A 25,593-nucleotide genomic window follows, 5' to 3' on the forward strand; every position below is an offset into this window, starting at 1 on the left:
TCAATTGAGTACATCAATCTTTGCTAATAATACAAACATTGTATAAGAAATGAACTGAAAATCTGGGTACTACTATAAAGTAGCAAACCTTTGCTGAAAAATGCTAGTTTTTTGTTAGGTTATCCTTGTGAATTTAAAGACACCAATGGCTATTTTTTTTTCTCCAGAAATACTATTAAATCATTTATGCATAAAACCTACAGTAATTGTTAAAAATACAAAAGCTATTTTGTCTTTTGCTGGCAATACCATTTTAACAGCTTTGTGATTGATTGCTGAAGTTCCAATGAGCAATGTACTGCCAAATGAAATTGCAGTGGATGTGCAAAAAATTGCCCTGGCAGTAACAAACTTCAAGTCTGAATTGGTTCTGAGAGGGCAAGACTGCAGTTTGAAAAGAAGGCAAAATGCACCCTTTTACAAATAGCTTATCTCGTTGCTGTAACACCATTTTAACAGATACTTGTCTTTGTTCAGCAGTAACTGTCCACCCATTTTCAGTTTGCCTTTCCTGGTGAAGGGCGTGGTTCAGTAGAAGCAGTTTATTTTAAACCAAAAATACAAAGCACTTAATGTGAATGATGTGAAAAAGCAATAATTTCCAAGACTTGAGCTGTTTCATTTTGTAGGAGGGTTTTTTTATAGAGGGGTTTTGATCATATCTTCTGTTTGAGAAAGACCAAGATGAATTTTCCATTTTCATTGTCTCAAAACAGTTTGTAAGGATGTACATTTTGCCACTGCTTGAAAGTAATTGTTTTGCCAAATAGAGTTACATAGTGGTGGAGAAATGTACATGCACTACTCAAAGTACTATTGTATATATCGTTTTTATTGTTGACAGTTTTAAATTTTAGGATACAGTTTGTTTTTTTTATTATTTCTTAATTAAAGGAGTGACTTCAGCTAACAGAACAGCAAGTTCCAGAGCTCTGCTATGGTGTTTAAAAGATTGAATAGTGATGCATGTACAGTTGCTGCTACATGTGCTCAATGATATAAAGGAGTTTAGTCTGGAGATATGTTTTACAGTGAACAAAGTAAACAGAGGTTAAAAAGATAGATAATTAAATTCCAGCTGCATGCATTAAAACAATATGAGCAGAGATGTTAACAAACTGGCTGCCTCCTACCCTGTCCTGATTAAAGAACAATCAAAGGTTAACTGAGACCACTGAACAAAATAAACAACTTCTTCTCAATGTCATACAGTACATTTTCTGCTGAGTTCTCCGAACCTGTAAGGGATGGTACAGTGTACATATTTAAAAATGGATCCCGGAATGTAATAAACAAATACATTTATGACTTAAAAATGATACTGTCTATGCATGTACTGTACACAAATACTTCATATTTATTTCTGTATCGATACTGCCTTTTTACTATATATAGAAATTCTATGCACAGTGCCCTCCTTAAATATATCACAGCTCTCCATGTCATACTTTAAAAATATACCTGATTCATCAAATAAATGCTACATGTTAAAAAAGTACTTCGATCTCTTTCTACCTAGATCATGAGTTTCATGCAGTGCCAGAATTCAATTAGGCAAGGAATGAACAAGTTAACACATTTGTGTCCTACTTTTGTGACCACCATGAAGGAAAGATTTACAGAACTATGGCAAGATCTGGAGCGCGCTGTAACTCAAAGACTTGTTGACTCCATGCCTAATTGAATTCTGGCAGTACATGCTGTTCAAGGAGAATGTTCTATCATACATAAAAACCTTCCCTTCTTCAATTCCGTGTCTGTTCCTATGTACAGTTGCTTTTCAGAATTATTTCTCCTGGTTATGTGTTTTTCCATTTTTTGCTGTTTTTACCTTTTCCCTTGGTCCCTTGTGCTGGAGCCAGGTAAAAGTATTTGCATATACAAGGACTGTACTGTACTTTCTCTGATAATCTTCTCCAAATCCTTGTACTCAAACGGCACCTGAGACATTTTTATATTTTTGTAATGTTGCACTCCCACGATGGGACTCGAAGCAAAACCCAGGAGTGTTAGAAAACCCAAGCGCAGGGCAAACAGGTGGCTGAGTTGGGAAGCTTGCAAACACCACACAGGGAATACCCAGAGCTGTGTGATACCGAGACCAGAGGCAGCTGGGAGTGGGGAGCAGGCTGCTTGCAGAGTGGTGAAGCACAGTGCAGACACAGGTTTGTAACTGGGGAGACATTGGAACAAAGCCAAGGAGGATCTGGGAGTTACTGTAGGTCAGGGTTTTAGTCCAAGTTCAAAGCCAGAGAGACACACAGTTAACAAAGCTGAGGAGGTGATCAGGAACACAGTCAAGAACAAAGCAGGGGTCAGAGAACAAGCAAAGCCTGACTCAGAGAAACAAAACTCAGAGATGAAGCCCCGAGCTCTGTCAGGTCCAAGTAGGTATCCTGAGGAGCATCTGGTATGGGTGTGGTCATAAATGACCCCAGGTGCTCCGTGTCTCCAGGGTATTAGTTTTCTGTGGCAGCCAGAGAAGGGACAGATTGTTGGTAATGACATCCCCGTTGGTGCTCCACAGCTAGCTCGCCCGCCCCACAGTTCAGAAGCTGGGAACAAGCACTCTGTGCTTTGTAGCTTGGAAACTTTTACTACCAGTACTGCAGTGCTGCACGCTCATGGGCCCAGCACTATGCATAAAAATAATTAAAAAAAATTAATATCATCATCAATTTTATGAAGATTGATCTTGATAAACTTTCATGTTGTTATTTATTGTTTGATTTTACAGATATACGCTTATTTTATTTTGTCATTTTTTTGGCATCACCAATATCTCTTTCAGTCAACACTCAGCATGACACTCAGCATGTCACATGCTCCCTGTGGGGGAAATATCCAGACTAATAGGCTCAGTCTGTATTTCAAACAAGCTTATATATACTGTATATGTATGACTAATAATGTTTAAAACTCCTTTACTATCTTTAATATATCATTTTATAATAATTGCAAATCCCCATTAATCAGAAGTGCATAGTGTTACTGGCCTATTATGCAATAAGGGCATAGTGGAGCTCAATGCTGAGCCACAGGTGGCACTAACATGGTTTTAAAAAGAATACATATCATTGGAACAATAAGCCACTCACTGAATGGTATGGTATGAAAAATCTAATTTGTTTAAAATACTGAACCTCATGTAAAAACTGTGCAGTGGTATCCATATGTTACACACAACATTCTCTCAGTGGCACACAGGTGTCTGAAAGAGATGGTGATTTCTGCAGAGGTGAGTTTTGCTACAGCTGAAGACCCTTTGATCACCAGGGACTTTACACCTGCTAGTTTCATGTCCCTGTACACCTGGCAGAAATAGTGTTTCTGAATTAATCTGAAATACTGTACATGTAAAAAGTTATTTTTACATTTCAGAGACTTGCAGACTTTTAACAAGAAGAATTATATTTTATTTTGATCACTCTCCATGTTTTACTTAATGCTAGAAACAGAGCTGTTTACACATTTTGAGCACAGTTTGGAAAATAATCCATATGATTAAGAGATAAAAAGAAAATGCCAAAATGAACGTACAGATACATATATTTTACTCTGGATTTTCAGAGAATTTATATGTACATTTGGAGAATAATTTAAAGCTATTTTTGGTATAAGTCAGAAACACATTATTACAGCATTTTGTTTTAGGTTTTTTCTCAAGGTCACCAAACCCATCTATAAGGATAATGAAGTTGTAGATAATTAAGTTTTTTTTTTTTCTGGGGCAAGAATGTGCAGAGGTAGTGGAGCTCAGGGAGTAATGAAGGTGGGTTCCACAAACAAATAAATGTATGCACACAACTTAAGCCTTACACGTCTTGCTTTCGTATAAGATTTTTACTCAGGGTTTCCCTTTCTTAACACAGAAACAATTTTATGGTGATTTTATACTGAAATGTAAGCCATTTTGTTTTAAGCAAACACTTAATCATGATAGATCTGTATTACAGTATGTAGTGCAAAGAGGTGCCTTCTAACAGGTGTGCAGAGAGGAACAAATAATATTAGGTGAAGAATACAGTACCTGATAATGATTATATTTATCATTTAAGTTTTGTAATTATATTTGTTAGGTACTGTAAATATGATGGTTATGTACTACATGAATATTGGCTACTCATGTACTGTATACCTGTCCTTGAGTTGCTGGGATTATGTTGTTAAAGATTGTGCACAATATTAATTAAAGATAAGCTAAATCTGTATATACTGTACAGATTATGTCTTTTGCACATAACTGTGTTTAGAATCGTAATGTTTCTTGTTGTAAATGTTGTTTGAAGTTTGTACCTCAATGTTTGAAAATATTAAGAACAGATCTGGTTTTGAATGCTAACAACAATATAGTTTCAGACACCTCTCATCCCCTAATGGCTCAGGGGCAGCTTTGAGATTCATTGATATGTCAATGTGGAATTCCAAATTGCTTTAGTATATGGCAGTTAAGTCATTTACAGTAAGACAATGAGGAGATTGAGGGGACCTGTCATAATAGGACGAATTCACTGAGCATTTGCAACAAATGGCTTGAATTTAATTGGGGTAACTGAGTTTTATGGAAATGGCATTAATCAAACATTTTTGGAAATGTCATTCTTTCCATTCAGAAATCTTGTCATCATTCTGCTTTATCTTAAAGTATGCAGCCATATGACATAACTCATTTAACGATAATAAAGTGCAGTTTTCCTTACTTGTAAATTACTTTGTGACTTAAAAAGATATATAACTGTTTTCTGTAAATCTACAGCAATAACTCCTTTTCTGAAACAACCTTGATTTATTCACAAGAAATAAGTAATTTTAAAATAGTATGACTGCTTGAAGGGTCAGGTAAGTGGAACTAGTAATAACAAAAGACAACTCAACCACCACCTGCAGTCTTATGTCTGAGGTTTAAGGACCATAAAATGTGACAAATGCATAACCTGCATACTTATGTCATAGTTTATACATGCATACTTTGTTCATAATACTGATCTGAGCAGTGAGGATTACCAATCTTTCCAGGCCATTTTAAAACTCTTAGCCATGATCTCACTGACCTTTCTGCCATGTCCTTTCACAGGAACTCCAGAAATACTTCATATGCCAAAAGTATCCTTAAATAGAATCACACCTTCCACAGGTTCCCAATGATAAATTAATTTCTTTATTAAGCCCACCATTCACTCAAGGATTTAATCTTTTCACACTTTTCCTGGAATTTGTCCCACAGATTTCCATTCATGTAGACAGCCCGTTTTCACATGATCTTTCTATTCTTCTCCTTATCCACACTCTTGTTTCATAATCCTGCATTTTAATATCCTCAAACCCCCAAAAAAGACTTCACAGCTGAAACACTGCTTTTATTTCTTCTAATTTGCAGTGTGGGATTAACACTACTTGTTGCTTTGCAGCTTTATTGCTGACACACAAGTAGCTCTTCAGTCAAACCTATTTATTTCATATACTCCAAAACTGTTTTAGTTCTACCACACAGAAAGGAAACTCAAACTGATCAAACATTGTCAATTTGTCCATAAGGTGGTAACATTGATAAGGGCCATATAAAGGCTTGAAGTCTAAAGGTGTTTTTTCTCTTAGGTGAGTTATACCTTAATCTGGTAATCTGGAGAAATATTATTTTTACAAAAAACAAAATATAGTGAAGCACCCAGGTACATATTTTTTGTTATAGCTGTATATGATTTCTAATTGTCAAATAAAATAAATGTAACTGTTACAGTATGTCTGCATATATTTTTCATAGGAAAGGTCAGTCAATAGAGATGAATAAAAAATTAAAAGGTGCTTCAATAGTCACAGACAATGTTTTCAGTCATCCACTTGTGTTGTACGAGATTCTTTTATTGCATGAAAGAGAAACCTATTGCAACCAAATGAGTACGTGTGAATGAATAACAAGGAACCAAAGAGCACTTTATTTACAGTAAATCATGTGGATTTCTTATCATTAAACTGTAGTGTTTTAGACAATCTGAAAATCAGACTTCTCCTTTTCAAGATCATGATCACACTTCGAAGTTTAATGCATTAAAATAGTGTATTGGTATTCTTCCTGTTGCAAAGTTCACAAGCTGGGTCAGTAGCAATCACTTCTCAGCAACTCATCCAAAACAGTTCAAAAGCAGAGTTCAACACCTCTCAGTTCCAACCCTTTCTGCTTGTTTGTTTTCCCTTCAGCTATTAATTGCACTAGGCAGCATCCATAACAATGAGAGAAATGTAAAACAAAGTTTGTGTGATTTGATTATTTGAATGCAAGCCATTTTCAAGCAGCAGGTTTTAAAAAAATCAAAACCAATCTAATCCATGTCTGCAGTGGTTCTTTCACCTCACTTACTTTGATCTGAAGTTAAAGTGACTGTATCTATTGATATCACTGTAATTTGAGGTTCTCAAGCCAGTCTGATTCATCATACCATTATTACATGTGCTCGTGTGCAATTTACTTGTCTATTCTAATGTGAATGAATTTAAATGGTACTTGTCTTTTATTGAAACATCTGAAGAACAGTGAGATCAACATAAAACATCATGTTTTGCATCACAGAACAAAATACGGTACGAGTTTAAGTAAACTGTTCATAAAATCAAACTTTTTGGAGGAATTTCAGTTCAGGAAACACCCTAGAAAGGTCCATGAAACAATAAGTTATACCTTTAACAGCTATCTGTTAAAATCTAAAAAGCCTTCAAGAAACATTTGTATGAAACTAAAGACATAATATTTCTAATTGAATCCAACTAGCACAAAAACATATTGAAACATACTGTATTTTTGGGATACCATTCACAATAAAGAGGTTGCATAAACAAATTAAGAATAACTAAGAATAAAAGTAAAAATTGTAAACAAATGGTAAAATGATCATGCTTACATTAGCAGTAAAATCTGTAAACTAGCTGGAAATAATACATTTTTAACATGTAACATCACCACTATTTCAAATACAAGATACAAAAGAGTGCTAAACAGAAGATGCTGTTGTTCTGCATATCACAGATTTGAAACTGTAAATGTGAAACAAAATGGGTGGCGTATTATTCAATTTCTACACAAGACTGTACTCTGTTGGTCACATAATATTTGTGGGATGCTGTTTTCTCATCCAAAGACTACTTGTACAGTACTTGTATCATATATATCTTTTAGTGATACTCTACTTCATTTTTCATAATGGTCACAATGTCATGAAACTATTAAATGAGACTTGAAATTCCTGTCACCTGTGGCTTCAAAACCATCATAAACATCTGAGCCACTTGTTTCATTAGACTGTTTTTACATATGGAATGTATGATACAAAAGGCCTCCCTTTTTAGAGGTCATTAGAAGAAGTAGTATATCCCTCAAGATCAAGAAAGGGATTTCTAAAATCCCACAGTCCTCAAACACAAAATATTTGAGAGACAATGGTCTCCATTCACAAAGACTTTCACAAAGCCTACAATCTTCTTTTGTCTTGCCATGTGACCTGAATGTGCTCATGTGGGAAAAATGAATGTGTCATAACCTTAGGGATGGGGTGGAAGGCTTTTTTAAATGGAGTTACTCATGCTCCAGTATAATACAATATAAAAAGATTTCCTGTTCCACGTCAGTTGTCACACAACCATTAGCTTCCTTTTTCAAATGCAGTTCAGTTTCAAACAGTTGCAAATGATTCTGATCAAGAGATATTCCAATTCTGTGCATTTGCTCTGCCCCAAGCAATTTGCAAACAGAATTTACTAAGCATGCAACAGAAAGTTTATGCAAATGAGCATGTGTCCCTTATAAACGAAAATAAGAAAAAAAAACATGATCTAAAAAAAGGAAATAAAAAAGGCAGTCATAAGCCAGCTGAAGGCTAAAATGAATTACTAGTTTAAAAGCTTTTATATGAAGGGTAAAATATTAATACATACTGTGCTACATTATCAGGAATCTTAGAGCGCAGCAATGATAATTATTAATGAATCCCATTTTCAACTTACTGGAGGTTCTCAAGCATGTGACCTTGAGGACTCATATCTCTCATCTGGATCTAACTGGATATGAAGGAACAATCTGTTAAGATGTAAACATATAAAGTTTGTGTGGTAGTAAAGGTAATTCATTCCTTATGGGTTGATGGGAATTAGAATGGGAAAAAAACAGCTGTTGTTTGGTTTAATTAGCAATTTCTGCATCAAACCTCAACGTCTTTGCTATTTTTCATTCAATAATTTATGTTTCTTTGTTCTCTCCCAGTTGTAATGCATTAATTACACAGTTTTAGAAATTGGTATGTTTTGTCAGAATTTCTCAAGCAATAGGAATACAGCATTTGATATTTGACATTTGCCCTGCCCCCTTTTGGGTATATTAACAATAAGACTGAAATATTAACAAGTCCCATTCCCTGGAACCAATGTTATTGTGTTATAGACTGGAATTCCCTCCCTCTCTGCCTTTTAAAGTTCTAAATTGGTTGTTGTCATTCCTAAAATACCCATGTTTTTAGCTCTTATGGAGTGAGGATAACCACTGAGAGCACACTGGCACACAGAGACGCACCAACAGTAACTCAGACACACACATACTGCTGTAGACGGGAAAAAGGGGTCACAAGTAATTAAAAAAGTAATATTATACACTTAAAGAAGCAGTGAGTCACAGGAATGTGGATAGCTTCATTTATAGTATAAGGAAGGAAATATATATATGTAAGCAGATATTAGTATGCTCAACAAGTTCATAATCCCACCACCGTAAAGTTGAATTGGGACAGTGATTTTATTCATTTACAACATGACCACTTTAAAAGGCAAGTTACCTCTGACTATGAGAAACCATAGCCAAACTGCGCCATATCTATTTATAAAAAAGAAGCCTTTAGCCCAACGTTTATTTGGAGTATTTATACATCACTGATTACAGCATTTTGCAGAGCGGTGATGGAATTTGTAGAAAGAAGTGTCACATACCATAGAAGCAGCCTGACCAAAGCAGTCTTACCAATAAATGTGATGTACTGTAAGAAAAACAACAATGCACAGACTGGATGAGGAAAGCAGAGATTTTCTTTGAAACCCCTGCCTTCTAAATATGAAAAGAATGAACTTTATGTCAAGGAGTTGCAATTTAACTTGACCTTTGTGTAAGAGGGGAGTATAAAAAAAGAAAAGTAATATTTATGCTTCAAGATGAGTCAATGTCCAAAAGTACCCCTGCTGTACCACCATAGTCTGACACTAACTTTGGTGATATTTTAGATAGTGTATCTCAGAGTTACAGAAAAAAAGTGAATTTGCATACAAGTGTTTACCTAAAGTCGGGTTGTACATGAGTGATCTGGTAAGAGCACACTCAAAACCACATTCAACATTTGTGACTAAAATGGATACATCAATGAAGGCTGTGGCCAGAATTAACATTTCTGGTTATAGGCTTGCCAATACCAGTACAATGGAGGTGAATTTTGACCCCCAGGGCATACTGTACATGGAGTATGTAAGATCTTTCATTCAGGGTATTTGTTTAAAACAAACTGAGCTTTATTAATAGGGCCTGGGTGTTGTTTCTGTGAGCCCTCCTGGACTACAACAGAGCAAATTCCACTCAGTCTCTGATTTTTAACAATATTGTTGTAAAAATAGATACAGTAGATAATTAGCTGCAAAACTGTACTGTTAGCCAATGTAATTTTTTCAAATACTGTGTGAAATGTGCAATTTCATTTATAATATTTACTTTAACACAAGTACTGTGTAATACCTGTGTGTTTCATTGAAGTTGGACTTTGGAGTCTGATGTATAGAATGCTCTTATATGTAGCCAAAGCAATATTTTTAAACTTGTGGATTTTAGCATTAAAGTCTATAGTCATTTTACCAATATCACCTTTACCATTAAGCTTTCTTATTGATAAAATTGTGAATTTATATGGCATCTGGAAAAAGGTTCAAAGTTTGCCTTTGTAAAACAATTTAAATTCATAAAAGCAAATGCATACTGTAACATTTTATAAGCTTATAAGTAGATGCCAAGTTCCACAACTACTACAATGGTTTCTGACAAATGTCTCTACCATGAGGCCATTTACAATTACATCTACTGAATAAAATGTGTCTAAAAGCTAAGAATTTACATCCCTAATACAAAATACAACAATGCTGAACAATAATCGAGAATGCATCTTGTATCACATAATAATTATAGAGCATTTTACATTTCTATTTTAAGGGCCATAATACATAAAAAAGGTGTCAGGAAAAATCAGTGAGATAAAAAACTGAGCTCTACCAATTTATCATGTCAATGGCAAACCATTGCTCTCCCTGAGTGCTCATTGTCCACAATAATCATAATTCCTTGCATCTGTACTGGTATATTGAAATCCATCCCTAAGGATACCTAAATGCATTTACATACAGGTGGAACCACTTCACCAATGATGTGCAGCAGCCATTACAGTATGTGCCGAAGGTACACCAGATTGTGCAAGTCCAAAGAGTTTGTTTAATAAGCAAGCAGTTAGGACCTTGGTTTAATCTCTGAAAAAGAGCACCTCTCATTGTGCAGTATCCCAGGTCATCATACTGGGGCACTAACTTGAAAATTCTAGTCTCAAAAGAAAGTGTCAACCACTGGTCCATCAACATCACTTACAGCAGCATCTTCATTTTCCTTAGAGGTCGCTCACCCCAGTATAGACCAAACCCAGGTGTTGAGTTTCTGAAATTTGAACACTCAGGCTAAAAGGTGGTAACTCGGCACCACAATTTTAAGCAGCTGTCCCAGAAACATTTTTGTTGTTGTAGCATACACAACAGCAAGCAGCCAAATTGAAGACTTTGATTTTTGAATAAAGAATGCCTTAAGAGAGGCTTATTGTTAATAGCAATAAGCAATTCAGCCCTTCTAGCCCATTTGGGATCTATTTAACATGAGGGTCTCATCCAGCTTTTTCTTGAAAGCCAGGGATATGGTTTTAACAACATGGCTAGCTACAGTAGCTTGTTCTCTAATTATGGATGATACCAAAACCCTGTGTGTTAAATGCTTCATGTTCTCAGATATACAGTAAATGCACTTCCACATAATTTCCATTTCTAGTACTTTGCACTGCCGGTCAGCTGTGCTTCAGTATTTACCAGTCTGACCCAGGGGGGTCACTCTTACTCAACAAACAAGGAGTGTTCCATTTGCAGTCAGCAGCATTGCTCACACCAAATCACTGTTATTCATGAGCTTTACTTTAGCTCCACCCCTTCAAGCATGATTGTATCCCAGAAGCAGTTCTCTGCTTCTCTTAGAATATACTGTATACCACTTTTCTGAATCAGTAATAGGGCACAACCATCTTGGTGATGTAACGATAATCAAATCTACAGTAGTTTTGTTAAAAAGACCTGTAGGAAACATGTTTTGAAGGTGCACTTGAAAAAAGACTCTATAATGGCCCACTAAGGGGAGAAAGGCTAATAAGTCGGTAACCTTTGATGATGTTACCCAGATGAAAAGCCAGGTGAAAGGTTATTTCTCACCATGTCTTTTGCATTAGTTATCTTGCAGGAACAATAGAGCATTAAGGGGCAAAGGAGTAACCCTTTGGTGTAAAAGAAAAGCTTTTTTCATTTCTGGTTTAAGACTTTGAATCCAACTTAAATAATAATAATAATAATAATAATAATAATAATAATAATAATAATAATAATAATAATAATGCAATCCCGCAAAACTAGACAAACCATCTACCTTTTGGTACTTGTATTCACTTTCGTACAAAAAAGATCTGTGTAATGTTTGTAATTGCACCCATTTTTAAAAAAGTGTGATGCATGATTTACAAGATGGAAACGTGTTGATTACCTTATCAAAATCAAATGATGTGCTCTGCTCTGTTTTAATTAAATATAGTGTTAAAATGTACGTGCTCATTGGAAAGTAATGAGGCTTAATGCACTGAATGTTGATGAGCTCACCTTCAATGTGTAGTGTACATAAGCATCACCAACTAATTATACTCTATAATATCTTTATAAATGTACAAGGTAATAAATTCAGCAGACATACTGACAAGGTGGAGTGATTTTCCCACCTGAATATAGGATTAAGTCGAATAGTCACCAGTCAGCCTTCAGCAAATATTTTTCCTTCTGCATTTCTGGTGATCTACAGATACAGCCATTCAAAATGGGTGGGGTATTTCGCGGCATACCCCGGTGGGCGTGTCGCGGTATCACGCGGTATCACGCAGTATCACGCGGTTAATCGCGTCATTTGACGTCATGCCGGAAACTATCCGGCATCACCTTGTTAAACCGCCAGGGGGAGCTTAACCTCTCATGTAAAGCATTTGAGCTTTTAATTTTGAGCTGTGTATTACAGCATGTTAATCATCATCATCATTAAAATGTTGGTATATTTTATGAAAGCAAGATTGCTCAGTTGGACAAAAGTACACAACCTACCTTTATCAGAAATATTTATGCATCAAAGCCTTTACCGAAGATATTACTAATAGTATTAATAATGAATGACTTTGGACAAGCTGTATACTCAAAGTATAATTTCTTTAGCACATTTGTACAAGCACTTGGAATCTGTCCAAGCCATACTTTGTCAGGCATTTTGTTTTACTTCAACAGGCATAAAAACTCCCTTGCTTTTAACAGGGCGTTTCATAATTTCTAACTACGAAAATGATTTAAAATGCGACACTTATCATTCAACTACAGCTCAAAATATCACAAGGATCCTCAAGAGCACAGCAAAGACTGTATTAAAAGATACTTGTATGAGATACAGTACATGAGAATCCAGGCTTTTTTATCAACGCTTTCTTTTCTGTATACCAGATTTTATGGATCCACTTCAGAAGGGTGTCAGCCAGTCAGATTCCAGGAATCGGTACTTAAAAGGAAAAATACACACCGGTATTCCATTTCTCCCTAACGATTTTAAGCATCGAAGTATTTAACTAGCATGTGAAATAGCGTGTGAAAAAGTGGTAGTTTTAAGCTTTTCTGCTAATATAATATGGAATCGCGTATCTAAAGAATTTAATAACGATATGATTATATTCGTGTACTGCGACAGGGCTGTGTAGGGCTGTTTCGCCTCTCTCTTCATGCGACTTCCCTTGTAGCCTACTGGTCTACGTGCCTGATTACCAACTCACGGGTTGTGTGTTCAAATCCAGCTGGTGCTGGACTTTTCTTTTAACAAACATTTCTTCGAAAAAATAGAATAGCAATATTATGGACAATCAATTGACTTTTATATTTCAAAATATCACAACATGATCGATTCTAAGTCATTTTTGATAACAATGAATAGTCACCCTCTTCCCTTCTGACAACGGTCCCTGCTTCTGCTTCCTGCTTCTATTGTGTCTGTGTGTGTAATAGAGTAAATTTTTAAAGAGAAATGGAGGCTGGACAGTATGCGATACAATATAAACATTTATATTGATTTAAATCGTGTTTTGATTTAAATCGCAAACGCGTGTTTAATTATATGTGTTTTTTTAATCATAATCAGGCTAATGCAACATAAATTGATACAGTATCTTTGTCTTCTAAGTATCTTAATAAACTTTCAGCATAGCTTTCTACCCGTTCAGATTTATATTTCTTGGGATTTTGGGATCAAACGTGGAAGGATTAGATTGTAATCGTTTTTATTTTTCAAACACGTTTTAGAAAAGTGTAATCTATACCTGCCCAGACTGTACGCCTTCCTAAACCCCGCTTTTCACTCCTGTCCTGCTCTTCCCCGCGCACCCCAGCCGGGCGCTCTTCGGCCTCTGCCCGGGACGAATGTATATTTTGATATTTACACCCGGCGCGGCACTGAGGGATTTATAACTGCATTTATAACTTAGTTTTTAAAATTAGTCAAGCAATATGAAGCATCTCCTTTTACTTTTACGTCCCTTAAATACATTGAGCACAGCTCTCTCACCACTTAAGATTACTTTTTGATACCATCCTTACACAAAGCAGAAACTTTCCGATGACATACAGTACAAGTGGAAAGATTACAGATTTTAATCGTCTTTAATTTTGTTACGTTATACGTTTTAGGAACGTTTCATCTAAACAAACACCACAAAACTATTCTCGATTGTATTTCTGAATGTTATGTTACACCTACAGTAGTTCACTGCTTTAAATACATCGAATTAAGAAAGTTAGGTGTAGCACTTTAGATCTTTTTTTCTGAACCAGGGAAAATCTGATCATGTTTCTCTATAACAATAATAAAAAACTTTGTTTTACATATCACCTTTAAAAGTGGCATCTCAAAGCAATACAGTAAATGGAAAAACAGTTAAAGGTTAAAGATTAGAGTAGGCTGGGCAAACGATTTTTAAATTTTTTTAAAAATAAATAAAAAATGAGATATAATGATGTGTTCCTGCTTAACTTAGACATTGCACGACTTTAAAACCTATAAAAACAGGTTTCGAGAGTTAAAAACCACTTTTTATGCGCGAAAAATGGGTGATTTTTCTTCCTCGTGATCAGCTCAGAATCTTTGTGTACGCTGTAAGGTTTTTACTTCTTAATTAAACGTTTAAAATACACGAATTTCATAAAGACAACACACGTTTCGAAGAGAAAAAATCCCATTCTTTTCTCTTCCTGTTGTGTGAAACTCATCAGCAGGTCTTTTTTTCCCAATCAGAGGCTCTGAAAATAGCGTACCGCCCACTGCGCTCCGTCAGAGAGGGGCGCGGCACCGAGAGAGGGAGGAGGCGCGGAGCTCAGCAGTACAGAACGAACGTTCTTCTGCCTGGAGCGCTTATGGCAGCGATCGCGTCTGCATTTATAACTTAGTTTTTAAAATTTATCAAGCAATATGAAGCATCTCTTTTTACTTTTAAGTCACTTAATTATCATTAAGCACAGCTTTCTCACCACCTAGACTACTTTTTGATACCATCCTTAGACAAAGCAGAAACGTGTTGTTCTGTCTAATGACATTACAAGTGGAAAGATTACAGATTTTAATCCTCTTTAATTTTGTTACGTTATACATTTTAGAAACGTTTCATCCATACAAACACCACAAAACTATTCTCGATTGTATTTCTGAATGGTATGTTACACTTAGTTCACTGTTTTAAATACATCTAATTAAGAAAGTTAGGTGTTAGCATAAACTATTAGCAATAATATTAAATTTAGCACTGTAATAAGTTGTTGCACTTTCCACCGCATCTTGTAAAAATATATTTTCATTGTTCAAATATACATTAAATCTGACTATCATATAATAAGTTAAATACAAAACTAAAGAACAAATAGGGTTAAATATAATTCAAAATATTTTGCTAACAATGTTAACTGTTTATAAATAATAAATTGTATTAACTAAAGAGTAGGATGGCACAGTTGTTAGTATGCTTTTTGTTTTGTTTCTTTTTCATAAATACAACAGTAGTACCTGATGTCTCAGTGGCTTTTAAAATTAAATTATGCATGCAAACCTGTGAACTAGAAAGATAACTAAGATATCCATCCATTTATAATGGTGGCAAAGTGGTTAGCATTGCTATCTTGGAGCACTGGGGTCCTAGGTTCAATTCCTGCCATCCTGTGTGTGTGGGGTTTGCATGTTCTCTCTGGGTTACATGGTTTTTCTCCATATGTGTGATATGACTCCCTCTCGCACTCCAAAACATACTGGTAAGTTAATTGGTTTATGGGAAAACTGGCCCTGGTGTGTGTGTGTGTTTGTGTCTGTCTGTCCTGTGATGGACTGGCGCTATGTCCAGGGTGTATTCTGCCTTGTGTCCGTTGCTTACTGGGATAGGCTCCAAATCCTCTGTACTGGATAAAGAGATTAGAAATGGATGGAAGTAAAGGCACTGTGTGGATGGAACTATACACAGTGTTAGAAACCCACTATGAAATGGCAGCATCTCACTGAGAATAAAATATTTTATAGTGCTGGCTTAAGGAAACAGCCTTTCCACCTCTCTTGCACATCAGTATCCATACCTAGTTATTTAAACAAATTGCCTCTAATTATAAACATCTTAATATGCTGGCTCTGTGGATCCGCATCAGCTATGTTTGCCCATTCCTTCAATTCATGTGCATCCAACACACAGTTCAACGCTAGCAACTACACAAAATCTAAAATACAATCCTCATTTCAGTATCTATGTAAACATACAGTCTGTTAACTTCATCATCTTCATCAAAAGTATGCCTAACCCCATTAGGAAGTGTTCTTGTTATCAGTGTATTCCTCAGCTATCCCAAAATTATCTTCTTCTTACCGACATCTCTAGTCTTTTATCCTGCAATAACTCAGCCAACACTTAAATCTCCAAAAGCTGCTTGTGTTAATTTCTTGAAATCACAAATATCATGTGTAAATACTGGCCATGTAATACTCTGCATTGTGGAATAATAGTTTATTTTAAAGGGAACTAGAGAAACTAAGAACTAGAGAAATCAAGAAAGACTTAGTGTCTGTATCTGCTTCATTTTCTAATTTTGGTAGCACCTCTAACTGCTTGTCTTTCTTTTATGTATTTACTTTGTAATCTGTGGTCTTTTTATCTGTTTTTATATCTACTGTATTGCTTTGAGATGCCACTTTTAAAGGTGATATATAAAATAAAGTTTTTTATAATTGTTATAGAGAAACATGAGATACTGTATAATGATGTGCATGAACAAAGTTATACTGCAATTTTCCTTAGATACGCGATTAAAAAAAAAAAATTGAATCCCCGGCGGAACACATTCCATAAGAATCAGCGCTTTTATACAGTATATCGCCTTTAAACACATATATTTAAACACTTGTTTACGATTTAAATCAAAACGCGATTCAAATCAATATAAATGTTTATTTTGTAACGCATAGGTGACTATTCATTGTTACTAAAAAGACTTAAATTCGATCATGTTGTGATATTTAGAAATATAAATTTGTTTGGTGCGAGTGAGGTTTTATTTAATCTCTGACTAAGGGAAACGTTTCATTTTTTCAAAGAAATGTTTGTTAAAGAATAAAGTCATAATTCCATGGGATTCGATCACAGACCATGTGACATGGAAGTCAGGAACCTAACCCACAGCGCCACCGGCGCAGTCACATGCTGAGGCTGAAAAAGCACTACAGAAACATTATCGACAGACAATGTACAGATTCGATAAAGCTATAAAATAATGTAATTAGGCACAGAAGAAGTTTACAGCACAGTACAATAATAAATGCTGACCATGATTTTAGAAGCATAAATTACCTTACACTCCATTTAAACAGAAGCTGTCTTTAGCCCTCTAAGCTGGTTCATACAGAAATGTAGAGAACCAGGCTCAGAACACACAGCTTCATTAGCGAATACATATGCAGGACAACTAGAGAAGACGTTTTACAGAGGATGGATTTTTAGAAACATCACATCAGTGACATCACTGAAGTCAACTCCTAGGTAACTGTCGTGTGGATAGTTTCACAAGAATCAGACAAAGGTTTAAGCATCGCTTGTTCTAGATAAAACTGCAAAAAAACCCAACAACCCATAATGTACTTCTTTGCGGCTCTGTTTGCCCAAATCATATATTCACAACGTGAAATTAGAAAATAATATTACGTAACCAAAATCCGCAATATGGAAACAGAACCTGTGTAATTGTTGACAGATGATGTACTCGTAACATTTTTACAAGACGAACTACAACATTTAAAAAATGACTTGTATGTACTTGATATCTCTAATCAATCCACTGCACTGCATTAAAACAAAACGAAAACTAAAACGCCCTGGGCATACCGTTTCGCGCTTCTTATCAGTTGCTCAAAAGTAATTTGACCGTATGAAATGCATAATATAAACCTAGAAACATATACGTGAGCAGTATTTACGTAGTATCAGTGTCAAGACATACCTCTCAAATACTGTAACTCAAGTTAAAAATATCTCAAGACCGATACCGGTCATAATGAAACCATGTTTCATGTATGTTTTCTTTAAAGTACCGAGACCAGCCATATACTGTATGTTTATGTTTCAAAATTAATATAGTTTATGGCCTTCACACGCGTTGCAGTATGCTCCTATTCTTTTTATGCTCAGCTACTAAGATTTCCCTTCAGTGGTAAAATTCCATATGAATATTCAATACTACAATGGGCACAGTAAAGACGTTTACTGTAAATCTTTCTACGACAGACCAACGGACCACGAGTGCCCCTGTCGGTCAACCAATCAAGTACCGCAGTACCCCGCGTCATCTTGCGTCACGATGCGCAACGCCGTAGCCAATTACCTCCGGTACCTGTCTGTACCGCGCACTTTGAATGGCTGCATCTGTACATGATACTGCACTGCTAACGGGGTCTTATTTAAAAATGCCATTTAATAATGCTATATTTTTCTTAAGATAATGTTTAATTTTACAATATAACCTTGCAGTATAATACAGTCACAGGCTTTAATAATGTGATGCTCTACCAATCCCACATCCCAGTCTAGATTGATCAAGTTTGCTAAATGCTTTGAGAAACAGCTTGTGAATTGTTCCAGTCTATAATGCAGTAATGTTAGCTTCATGAGTTGGGACATCTGATAAATGCTTTAAAATGATTACTCTAAAAAGGGAAGAGCCAGCTGTCAAGTGTAGAATGCTGCAATCTGATTGGTGAAAATATTTTACAAATGTGACCCTATTTGTACTTCTCACTTGTAATGTCACCATTCATCAAACAAGAGACATAAAATTGTACAGATTTAGTAATCAAATAAAATACACTAATATGATTATTTAAGGAAAAACTTAGCTATTTATATTATATTCTATGTTGGCATTCCTTAACATTTCACACAGCCAAAAAAGAATGCACCATAAGAGCATTATATTAAAAGCACCATAACATTTCAAACATACTGTAATAAGAACAGTAGTTGAACTAAAAGACTACTGACCTTTATGAAGAAGTAAATAAACTAGTAATAAGGCCCATTTGGACTGTGGTGAATCTAAAAAGATATTTCATTGTCTTACTATCATTCATTTCAGTTACCTACAGAAAACGAGTTTAGAACCTCTAAACTCCAATAGTATTTGTTTGTAGAAACTGCAAACAGCAGATGTGGCAGTATAGAGTATATACTGTAGGCTACGGGACAAGCAGTTTTAGAGCTGTTGGCCATGGGAATTCATTCAGATAACTCTTGGTTAAATATTGAAATGGATACAAATGACACTCATATACTGTTGAACTGAGAACTGAGTTCTGAAAAGATTTTGAATGGTAGCTTCCAATCTTTATCCCCACCTAAGCAGATAATCACAGAGCGAATTAATTTCTCAACAACTATCGCCATGGCCAAAGTGAAGGGCATCACATCCAACACTTCATTGCATTTATCTGACTTCAATTCCATAATACTGCTTTTAAAGTCTTGGTTTTAATAAAGTTAACTTAACTTAATAACACATAACTGGATATATACAGTATATATACTGTATATAAAGGCCTACATTGTTCATGCAATCATTTAAATTGAGAGGCTTATCTTTCCATTGTTGGTTTAGATCAATCCTATCATGTACTGTATATTTCATTTTTTTAATGAAAAGTCTCACAATTTCTGTCTAGGGAGTTAAAGCTCTATATGACATCTGTGAACATTAAACTTTAAAAAGATAGTCTAAACCACCTTACCTATAGATAGCATGTACTGTATTTGAATAACATACAAAAAAAAAGAGGTTTTAAGAGTGTGTCCTTGTTTGGCAGAAAGAACACATTTAAAATGGTTTATTTTTAAAACTGAAAAAAGATACACAAAAAGACAGAATAAAATTTGTCCTTAAAGTGAAGTTTGTTGTGTCCTTACTGTATATCACTATATCACAGATTTACTGTATTCTTCAGTACAGTGCGCTTTAACTAAAAGGCCAGGAATTTGCCTTAGAGCCATTAAGTATACAGACTTTGCTCCATCTGTATGAAACTGAACACATTTCCATAGACACACCTTCACTGTATATATTGCTAATCAGATGACCTGAAGTATTGCCACTTCTAAACACGGGTTGCTGGAAATAGTCATTTGTCATTTGTCAAGATGGCAGTTTCCAGACATTTTGTGGTGGAAAGATTTTTCTCTATAAATAAGGAGTGCCCTCTGTTCCTGGAGGCTTTACTACACCTGAATACCCACAATCTGAAAATTTGAAGTGACTGAATTTTTATATTTAACATTGAAAGGGATTGCTCCTTGTGGTAAAACATATATTTATCATTGTTCATGTTAATATTTGACCTTGAGCTTTCTCATTCAATACATGCATGCCTCATGGTCTATAGCTTTAATGTCATTATCCTAGCCAAAGAGAATCCACAGTGGGAAGGTAAATGTGAAGGAACTATTTGTCTCTGTCTGTACTTTGAAATGCACAGGGTCCAATATATCATGTCACTGTTGCCTGGAATTATCTATTGGAATTACAAGGCTTGCAAAAAAATATCCCCCTTTATCCACTGCTGTGGTATAAATATATTAGGTAAGTTTTGAAAGGCATCTTCATTATAACATAATATATTGAAATTGCTTATTAAACAATGTTTTAATTTCCTTAGAAAACATCATTCAGATGCTGTGTTAATGTAAGCATCCCCAAGAGTTTACAAAAGACTGATATTAAATGTACAGTAGAACATGTACTGTATGAATACTATGACTGAAAATGTTAAAATGTGGTCTTTTTATTTTTCCCGATGGCTTAAATATAATAATTAAGACCTGAGATGTCACAAAACATTAGGAGAAAATGAATGCATTTTGTGTAGAAATAATTGCATATCTACATATTTCTGAAATTACATACTGTACCATCAGACATGATATATTTGAGTGAAAAAGGTTAATAACTAACATCGCATTTTTAATGTAATATTATTGAACTTCACATTTATGCTGCTTTGTTTCTTTATGCTATGCTAATCATACTTCTAAATAGAGTATAGGTTGTCAGTTGAAGGTTGTTATTATGATAAGCTGTAATTATTTATTTTGATTTGACACATATGCTGCAGTAGGCTGAAGTCTTTCAGGGTAACAGACAGCAGATATAGGGAGCACTATATCCTGGATGGGACTCCAATGTATCACAGGACATGCACATATCCTATACGCATGCTAACTACAACTTAGCCAGTGTGTACAGTACTTGTAACGGTGGAAGGAACTGTAACATCTGAAGAAAATCCGCAAAAACACAGGAAGAACATACAAACTCAGAATGCTTCACGGGAAGGAATAAAACCAAGAACCCAATCCTTGAATGGAACCATGAAACTGTAAAAGCACAATACTTCTAGTAGGACAGCAGGATATTTCAAAATGTCATTTTCACAAAAAAAGTCAATATACTGTATACTCTTTTCATCATTTCCTAGACACAGTGCATTTTAGCAGTCTATCTTGGCAGTATATAGTAGCATGTGTATATTAATATATTTACAAATACATAAAATACTCTTTATTTATTTTTCATTCCAGCAGTGCCTTACATTTAAAAGTCAAAATACTCTATTTAGGAAGAACATATCTGGAAAAGCTCTGTAACCTTTATTACCACCTAACAAAACTTCATACTGTACTCTATGTGATTTCATTGTAGATACTGCAGCACTAACCACAAATGTGTCTCAGCACATCCTTAATAGGCAGACAATGGCAAAAGTAGACAAACCAGAATAATAAACCTTTCTTCCACATTGAACCCAATAACCAACCTCAAGTACAGTATAGGGATCAATCAGAAAATGTTTATAAGTTTGTTGCTTCTTCAAATATTCTTCTGAACTTTAGGAAGGAATTATTAATATACTGTATGGAAAGGGTGATGAGATCTCCCCTGTAGTTTACCTTACTGAAAAATATGCCCAGCAAAAACATTGTGAATACAGTTTATGATTTCGTCTTTTTTTGATAGAAAAGTAGAAATCACTACACAATCAGTTTTATTTTCACTATGTAGTAAATTGATCATATGTTAACTAAAATAATAATTACTATTGTAGATAGTGTGAATCATTTTTGTTTATTATAGAACAGGTAGCAGTTTAAAGGTGTATAAATATAAAAAATGAAATGTAGTGTTGTTGTATTTGTTTAACAGATTCATTACTGCGTGTACAGGGTAACTGTAACCATTTAAGTGATATTTTATGTATAATGCAATTGACATTTGTTTTTGCATTTTATCTCATGTGCTATTTATACAGTATATGGATAATTTCTGGTTCAAGGTGTTTTTGGACTTGCTGATTGTTTTACTTAATCCTGACACTCCTATTTCTTTTTCCTATTTCTAAGTCATCTTGAGGAAAGTCCAGTCTCTCTATATAGACTTCAAGAATAAATTTATACTAGCTCTCTCATCAGATACTGTAGATTGCATTTTTGTCCTACTTTCACAAAATCTCAGAAAACATGCCATTTCTATTATCCTATTTTTCATATTCATAAACAACTTTTTTCCTCCACTTGTTCCAGGACTTGTCCCAGTACGTTACCCAGCTCTTCTTTCCTTCATTAGGAAATCCACGCACAAGGGGAGAACATACTGTACAAACTCCAGATAGCACTGAACCGTGAACCCATTGAACCCAAGGGCCCAGCAATGATAGTCAGCAATGCTAACCACTGCTTCTCCATGCTGCCCATTCAACAAACACATCTATCCATCCATTTTAACAGCTTTTTCCAATTTTGGGTCAAAGGGGAGCTGGAGCCTATCCTGGCAAGCAACAGGCTCAAATTAGGGTACACCTCAGATGTGACACACTGATACAGACACACTCGCAAGGGCAAGTTTTCCCAGAAGCCAATTAACCTACCATTATGTTTTCTTGGACTGTGAGAGGAAATCAGAGCACCTGAAGGAAACCCATTTGCATATGGGGAGATCATACAAACTCCACGCAGATAGCACACTACTGTAGGTCTGGGATTGAATTTAGGACACTAGTGTTGTGAGGCACCAATGCTAACAACAGCACCACCATGCTGCCCTTTCAACAAACGAATTAAGAAAAATATAAGGGAAAACAAAGTTGTTTATAAATTAAGTAAAAACAACAGGACCCAATTAATGAACAACCGCACAATGAAATACAAACACAGGTAAAAGAATATTAGAAAGCCCAAGAAATAAGTTAAATAGAACATTGAAACGGAGCTCAAAATAAATGTTATTTCATTAATACTACAACAAAAGAATTGTCAAGGATTAGGCTAAATATATATCAGACAAAAATAGAAAACTTGCAGACAATGAAAGGGAACTGGCAGAAGTACTAAATAAGTATTTAACTCGAGTATTCACAAAGGAAGAAGACAACAACATGCCACAGGCAGTGGAAGGTCAGAATTCTGTATTAAATACTGTACTATTAGCATAGGAAAGGCAAATGTGTTTCAGGTACTAGAAACATTTAAGATTTATAAATACCTTGGGCCTGATGATATATTATTTGATGTATTTAAGGAAATAAGCAATGCTATTCAGACGTTATTGACACAACTCTTCCAACAGTCTCTCAGAATAGGATGTTACCCAGGGACTGGGAGATTTTCTAATGTACTGTAGTATCTACCTACAGAAAGGTTGAAAAAACTGAATTATGTAATACATCTGATTTCTGTGACATGTAAGGTTATGGAACCACTTATTTAAACTGAACTAGAGAATCAGTATCCTAGGAAATAATCAATATGGGTTTTGAAAAGTTAGGTCTTGCTTAACAGCTTGTATTGGTGTATTTACATTTTTAGAGAGCTTTTTTATAAGGTTCCTCATAAATTAATTAATACTCCAATTGCAAACTGTACACACAAGGGGTGAATGCTAAAATTGTATCAATCTGTACTACAGCCACTGCTCTTCTCAATTTATATAAATGATTTACATTCTGGTATAGTTAATAGTCAAGTTTGCAAATGATACCAAAATAAGTGGATTAGCAAACGCCGCAGAAGCAGCACATGAAAATCAAATGATTTAGATAAAATTCAGGATTTTTAATCTAGACAAGTGCAGGGTAGTGCATGCAGGTAGTAAAAACATAAACTAATAATATAAATTGAAATGAACAAGATGCTACTTTAAAAATCTTTAGGAAAATATGGGGAAGCAAAAAATTAAAATATTAATTAAAAAATAAAATGCTAAGGTATGTAGTTACAGAATTTAGATCAAGGGGTATTATTTTTAAATTATTCCATGCTGAAAAGAGAAAAGAGAAAACACAACGTTTCGGCTGTGGAGCCTTCTTCAGGTGTGGACACCTGAATGCTCTGATGGTTAAAGGCATGAAGTGCTGCTGCAAATGCAAAAACTTTGCAAAACTTTACTGCATGGTATATGTATTGGCGGTAACTGTGTTGGGGGTTATTTGGTAGAAACATAGAGGAGGGTACCACTGGTGGTGACTGAGTATATGAGGAGGTTTGGTGATGAGCGTCAATATTGGGTTACAAATGTTGTGAATGTAATGTTATTGTTTTTATTTTTCATTTGAAGAAATTAAATTGTATTTAAATAAAATAAATTCACAAAAAAGAATAACAAATGTCATGGATGCTGCTGACCAAAATGTTAGAAATACAGTACTTAGATGGACAATCCATCCATCTTTAGGTAGCTTACTAAATACAGTACAGTACAGATGCAGCCATTCAAAATGCGCAGTACAAACCCACGGTACGGTAATCTACCCACAAGCCACCGCGGGGCACCGTAGGGCACCGCGGTAAGTGATTGGCTGGCCAAAATGACCAACAGGGGCACTCGTGGTGCATTGGTTCGTAGTGAAAAGATTTAATCATTTAATGTCTTTACTGTGCACATTTTAATCCGCTTAGTTTTGAATATTTATATGGAATTTTACCACTAAAGGGAAATTTTAGTAGCTGAGCATAAAAAGAAGAGGAGCATAACGCATCTGAAGGTCATAAACGATATTAATTTAGGAACATAAACATTACTATATGTACGTAAACTGTACTGTGTATGGCTGGTCTTGGTAGTTTAAAGAAAAAATACACACCAGTCTTCCATTTCTCCCTAAACATTTTAAGCATGAAAGTTTTATGAAACGGTACCCAACTATGCGATTGCTGTATAGAATGAATTTTAATTTAAAAAAATTATTTAACACGAAAATTAAGCTGTTTACATCTTCCGCCTATGAACAGTCACCCGTTGCTACCCAACGCAGAAACACAGCCACTAACTAGCAAAGAGAGGACATTAGCTAGCCAATATGATAAAGAAATAAATGATTATTTTGTTTATTTCTTTTGCACATTTATTTGAACATTTCCATTGATTGTACAAGCACTTGGAAACTGTCCAATCCCTAGTTCATCAGGCATTTTCTTTTACGCTGCGGGCATTCTCCTGGTCTGGCGCCGGCCTGTGTCTTCTAGGATATAATGCCAGCGAACTTTTGTTTTTATGTCCACTATAACAGACAATCTAACCCCTCTGATTGGAGAAAAAAGACGTGCTGGTTTGCTATACATACTGTACCAGGAAGATGATTTCTTTCTATTCGAAACG

The sequence above is a fragment of the Lepisosteus platostomus genome, chromosome 6, assembly GCF_059453375.1.
Source record: "Lepisosteus platostomus isolate fLepPlt1 chromosome 6, fLepPlt1.hap1, whole genome shotgun sequence".
NCBI lineage: Eukaryota > Metazoa > Chordata > Actinopteri > Semionotiformes > Lepisosteidae > Lepisosteus > Lepisosteus platostomus.